Genomic DNA, 6,426 nt, shown 5'->3' with positions numbered 1-6,426 from the left:
TACATTTCAGCATTTCTGGGTGGATTGCCACTCCATCCTCAGTGTAATTATGGCTGATGGCTAGTGTCAGGTCTGTGTGTGCAATTCCACCCCAATTCGAAAACATTCTAAGAACTCAGCTGTCAGCTGATTTAAAATGGAATATGTAATCATGTAATTAGATGTAATCCGTTACTTCCCATCACTGCACAAATATCATACAGAGCATTCAGAAAGTATTCAGACCCCTTCACTTTTTTCACATTTTGTTATGTTGCAGTCTTGTGATAAAATGCTTTTTCCACATCAATCTACCCCATAATGACAAAGGAAAAACCCAATATTTGATCACTTTGGATAACAAATTTATTAAAACGAAAAAAAAAACGGTTCATCCCATTTCTCTGGATCATCTTTGAGAGTCCACCTGAGGCAAATTCAATTGATTGGACATGACATGGAAAGGTACACACAGAGGTTAAATTGGGCCGGAGCGCACCGGAGCGCAGCTCCGCCTCCTCAGGTCCACAACACACCCTGCCGGAGCTCAGCTCCGTCTCCTTCAGCACCAAATATTGTTATTCCACTTAAATTATTTTTCATCTCCTGACTCCTGGCAAATACATGGCATATGAGACTGAATAATTAGCAAGACTACACAGAGACACCCAGGCTACATGGAATTATCAGACGTCATAAATGCATTAATCGCTGGTTCAGCACCCCGCCCACAACCATCAAGGGAAAACTGTCACAAGACAGCGACGTTACCATGGAATCCTGCTAACGGCTAGAGCGATCGAATATAAAAATAGCATGTAGCTAGAACATGTTATATAACTAAAGCATGTTAGTTTACATGTTAAATGAACTACTAAATGAAGAATAACATCAGCTGCGTGAGCATTTAAAGTCATATTGATTTTTAACAGTTTGCATATACTGTAGGTGCACGACAGTGACGCCAGACTGCTACTGTTTGTACTTATATGAGCCCATTATTATCCCATTTGTTACCTAATATTTATACACATATTACACAGAAGGAAAGGCTCCTCATTACCATGGTTAGGTCAGTGTGCTAGTCTTAAATAATAGTAATAATAATAATAAATGAATGTATTTATGAAAAATAATTACTAGCTGAAACACATCTTGAAACTTTAAAGTGCCACTGTTGATGTCTAATAAATGTTACCTTTAGATTATTTCATTTGAAACTGAAATATTTTGTCAAAATATAACAGTTCCTTTTACTGTAAAATCCTGAAACAAATTTGTAAAGGTGATGTGTGTAATTATTAATTATTATTGGTTTTTGTAACTTTTAAGCCCAGAAATAGTTGTGTACTCAATTTTCTGAAGTGTATCTGTGACTAATGGGACTATTCTGCAATTGCCTAAAGTATTTTATTGCTCTCAAAGATAGATACTTTTCTATCAGGCATTACAAAACTCAATAAAGGCGGAGATTATAATTTTTTTTCCAACTCTACTTCCCTGTTAATTTGTTATTCAGTTTTACTAATAATAAAAAAAAAACTTTATAGAACGTTTAATGTTTCTTTGCAAAGCGGGCGAGTTTACTTTTTTTTTTCTTCTTTACCCGTTTACATGCTAAAAGTGTCATGATGCGTTTCTCCTCGATGGTTTTTCAACACTCAACAGAATAACACAGGCTGCATGAATATGATAAATAATTACTGCAAGAGTTACATTTACATACAGGTGCGAAGGGACTTCAACGTTTCTAAATTGTACAAATAAAAAATACATTTACATATTCGTCTCTGGCTTGCAATATTTCAAACATGTTCCTTTCATACATTTTACGAGGGTGAAATCCGTTGCCTGCCTGTTAACATTCAAGATAAAAAATTATAATAAAATAAGTGAATTGTAAAGTATTTGTCTTTGTTTGAATAACTACTCAACCCTACCTTACACATTAATACTGGAAAAAGAGCCCCATTGGTGTAAAAACCCTAAGTCATTTTACGGCGAAATTTTGAATGATGACCATTCACGGTAAATAAGGGCTCCGCCTCCCTACAAAAGCCAATTTAACCACTGGGTACACACCTGTCTATATTAGGTCTCACAGCTGAAAATGCATATCAGAGCAAACTTTGGACCCGCCGGGATTATTCAAATATGTTAAATAGGTTAACCTTAGTTAAAACAGTGTCTGAAAACGTGCAGCAAAAGTACACATAATATATAATATTCAATCTTGTACTTAATACTAATATGTATACTAATATAACAATGCATGAAGTGTGCTGGCTCGTTGGTCTAGGGGTATGATTCTCGCTTAGGGTGCGAGAGGTCCCGGGTTCAAATCCCGGACGAGCCCTGAATTATTAAAGTTTATTTTTTTGACATTTAAATTCTCTGTCCGATAAGTTTAAATGAATGTGTGGAAACATTTGAACCAAAACTCAACGCTCATGGAGATCATTGACATCAACACAGTCAACAAACATCATTCCTTACATGTACAGCGCCCCGTAAGGTGCAATAAACACGCGACCATCCAGATTTGACAGTCGAAGTCAAAACAAAAATACTTCTTCAAAAAGTATAATGTAACAAAATAAGTTTTGATAAAATAAGATTTATCAAAAGCTGCTTAAAGTGTCGTATGATACTCTCTGCTTTGGAAGAGTCACTTGCCTTATACCTCGGTCCTTATACCTTCACTGCAAGTCACAGGATAAAATATTTGGCAACGAAGAGAAAACAATTTTGACCCCGACGTGATTTGAACACGCAACCTTCTGATCTGGAGTCAGACGCGCTACCGTTGCGCCACGAGGTCGGTTCTGACTTTGGTTACACTGCGGCTATATGTCAGTATACGTCTGATTACGTGAATATTATGTATGTAATGTATGTATTAAATGCAGACACAATGAATATCTAAGAATACATCCCTTTTTATATTGACTAAATATAAAAACAAGGTTGAACTTTTTTTTAAAGTAATAAGACATTAAAGATGCAGCGAAGACATATGGCCGGTTAGCTCAGTTGGTTAGAGCGTGGTGCTAATAACGCCAAGGTCGCGGGTTCGATACCCGTACTGGCCACATATCCTTTTCGTAATTTCATTATATTTTTTTGGGTTTAAATATATTATTATATAAGTTGACATGGTTTTGTCAATTGCAATTGCAAGTTGTAAATGCAATAAGACAGAAACGTCCTGAACATTTGACTGGGGCAAAATTTCCCCATTGCTCAAAGAACAATGTGTAGCCAAATAAAAATAGCCAAATCGTATTGTTCGTGTGTTTTACTTGCTATAGTTTACTTCCACTTTGCTTCTTCATCAAATAGCAATGTCAAATTTAAATCAAGTCAATCACTGAGCGTATCATATCAGCGCCACCTTGAGTAAGAAATATATTTTAAATAATCATACATCTACATTTATGAAAAAATGACACTATTACATAACTCTGGTTTATAAAACATGTTTTTTACACTATTCAGAAGAGAAAGATTATTTTAGGAATGCTTAAGAGGTGTGGACATAACTCCAAAAAAATTATGAAGACCTGAAGTATCCTTAAAGCAGAGCATAAAAAGAAAAACACATAGTCACTGTAGACATTTTATTAGTTTTCCAGGGCCTGATATTTTCAGGACTTCTGAGAGTGAACGGCCATGATATATCTTTTCACCAGCAGAGGTCGACAAACACATTTCTCTAATTCCAACAACTGTCTGTTGAGATATCTGTGGAAAATGTATGCATGTGTATGTTTTTCTCTCTAACTACCATAAGGATGCAAAAATAAAATAAGCTGAGCATGACATTAAATGTGTAAAATATATGTACAATGCTGGAGGAGGTAGTTTACTGAATGGATGAATCTGTTTCATGCGGCACATTGTTGGCCTCTGTTCACCAGGATTTCTTCCCTCTCGCAGTTTAACCTACAGCAACTGTCAGACATGTCATGTATCACCTCTCTCTCTCCCTATCTCTGTGTGTTGTGTGCTGGTCAGTCTTGTTTTGGAGACAGACATACCACACTTAGGGGGCATGCAAAGCATGCAAGGTAGGGCAGATAAGGATAAAAGAGAATGCATATCCACACACACTGACACACCCGTAACACTATCCATTTTTCTTTCTTTACACAAGCCTTATACTCTCATAGTAAACAAGGGTCAAAGTATTAATAAACCTCTTCAATCGGCAGCTGAAACGATAAGTCAAGCAGTGACATGCTAAACTCTGAACTTACAATGGTAGTGAACGGGGCCAAGCTGTAAATGTTAAAATACTCACTTTTTCAAAATTATAGCAACAAGACCTAAAAAATATGCATCTTAACATGATTTTAGAGTGACAAAATCGCTTACAAATCTTTTCTGTGTACAGTTATAGCCAATTACATCTGAGCTAACATCAGTGACAAATAACAAGTACATCCACCTAGAACAGTGGTCCGCAAAAATAACAATTTAAACAAATTTACAGCTCAAATAATGCACAAGTTTTAAAAGAAGAATTAATGTAAGTGATTTAATAACATTTTAAGTTTAACATTTCTGCTTTTAAACCCTCAAAATATTGGCCCCATTCACTTCCATTGTAAGGGACACACTGTAACCTCGAAAAGGAGGGACGAGTCAAAATAATTTTTGTGGTAATCAACATGTTGTTGATTGAGCTTAACTTTTGAACCTGGAATATGAATTTGAACAACATTTTCTAGTTCTTGCAATTAAGTTCAAAGTGTGCGTTGCACACCATTGGTGAGGTAATAACAAATATATATATATATTTAAAACATATCTAGTTCATTTTAAGTAATAAAACATTACATGAACAAACAATAATGAACCTGAAATCAACAGCATTGACATTGCTAGGCCACAGCTAACAGCTCAAAACTCTGACACTCTTATTTTTAACCGTCCACCCCCTATTCCTTATCTGAGGTGCATATCCTACTGTTGTGACATAAAAGAAGCACATGCTCAAAATGTTCATTTGTGAGACTATTGTGATTCGGGGTAAGAATATGATGATTTTTATATGAAAATGATCAATAAATGATTAGCAGATTACTGCCGGTGCCTTGTTAATATGTAATCATGTAATCTATAAGAAGTAACTATAGTCTGATTACAAGTATTTTAAAAATGTAATTTAATCCAATTACAAGTACTTGATTTTGTAATCTCATTTTGTAATCTAGATTCAAAGTAATCCATTAATACCCAGCACTGTATATATATATATATATATATATATGTATATTTTATAATAAATCAGGTTTGATGGAGTTAAACAGAAAATGTCTTGATATTTGTGACTCAAACATTCATGATATATAAAAAATATGATCTTGATATTTGTATATTTTACCATAAATACTTAAGATCAATCAACAGTATTTGTGGCATAATGTTGATTACCAAAACAAATATTTGACTTGTCCCTCCTTTAAAAAAAAAAAAAAAAAAGGTTACAGTGTGTCCCTTACAATGGAAGTGAATGGAGCCAATTTTTTGAGAGATTAAAAGCAGAAATGTGAAGCTTAAAATATTATAAAATCACTAACATTAATTCTTCTGTTAAAACTCATGTATTATTCGAGCTGTTAAGTTGTTTAAAATCGTAATTTTTACAATAGTTTTAGGGTTTGTTGACATTATATCATTATGGCAATGTAAAATTGGCTATAACTTTGCACAAAAGTAAGCGATTTTATCACAGTAAAATCATGTTTACACAACTATCGTCTATGTCTTGTGGCTGTACTTTTGAAACAGTGAGTATTTTAATGTTTACATATTGGCCCCATTCACTTCCATTGTAAGTGCCTCACCAATTCTGCTGAGCCAACATAATTTTTTGCGGAAATTAATATTATTTCACAAATGCTGAAGATTGAGCTTAACTTAAGTTGTGTCACTCATTTTGTCCAGGTGCAAAGTAGGGCTATTTTATACCTTTTAATTTTACTTGATGGTTATGCCAGATGACATTTTTAAAATCAAAATATTTTTATTTGATTTTTTTTTTTTTTAAAGAAAATGCTATAAATATTTTTCAAAAATCTAATGAATCAACATGGACTCAAAGATGACATTTCTACAAACTTGACACTTTATTTAAACTAGATTTTGAAAATATATCTCATATTTATCACCTCAACACACATACACACATAATAACAAACATACTGTAATGCACTAAGGTCATTTGTCAGTCATTCTAGCTGGGTATAAATGGCTTCAATAATTCCACTCTATATAGGATATAGGGTTACACATGCTTAGAATTGCCATAGCATGATTACCTTTTGTTAAAGGATAAATGTTTCTATGGTGATCTATAGTAGCTGCTTATATAGGCCATACAATGCACACATATTGATCCTGTTGCATTGTCATTAACTAATACGTATTCTACGTATAGCT

At 34.1% G+C, this 6,426-nt stretch overlaps 3 non-coding genes across 3 annotated transcripts; 2 read left to right on the top strand and 1 right to left on the bottom strand.

Annotated features, from left to right (window-relative positions):
- Window positions 1-2,263: 2,263 nt before the first annotated feature.
- Window positions 2,264-2,335, top strand: trnap-agg (transfer RNA proline (anticodon AGG)). Its single transcript has one exon. It is a non-coding gene; the product is annotated as a tRNA-Pro (tRNA).
- A 393-nt stretch (window positions 2,336-2,728) lies between these two features.
- Window positions 2,729-2,800, bottom strand: trnaw-cca (transfer RNA tryptophan (anticodon CCA)). The gene has a single exon. It is a non-coding gene; the product is annotated as a tRNA-Trp (tRNA).
- Window positions 2,801-2,997: 197 nt separating this feature from the next.
- On the top strand, window positions 2,998-3,071 carry trnai-aau (transfer RNA isoleucine (anticodon AAU)). The gene has a single exon. It is a non-coding gene; the product is annotated as a tRNA-Ile (tRNA).
- The last annotated feature ends 3,355 nt before the right edge of the window (window positions 3,072-6,426 follow it).

This window comes from Xyrauchen texanus, chromosome 9 (genome assembly GCF_025860055.1).
Source record: "Xyrauchen texanus isolate HMW12.3.18 chromosome 9, RBS_HiC_50CHRs, whole genome shotgun sequence".
Classification (NCBI taxonomy): domain Eukaryota; kingdom Metazoa; phylum Chordata; class Actinopteri; order Cypriniformes; family Catostomidae; genus Xyrauchen; species Xyrauchen texanus.
The sequence above is the reverse complement of the archived record's forward strand: the minus strand, read 5'-3'. Positions and strand labels throughout refer to the sequence as shown.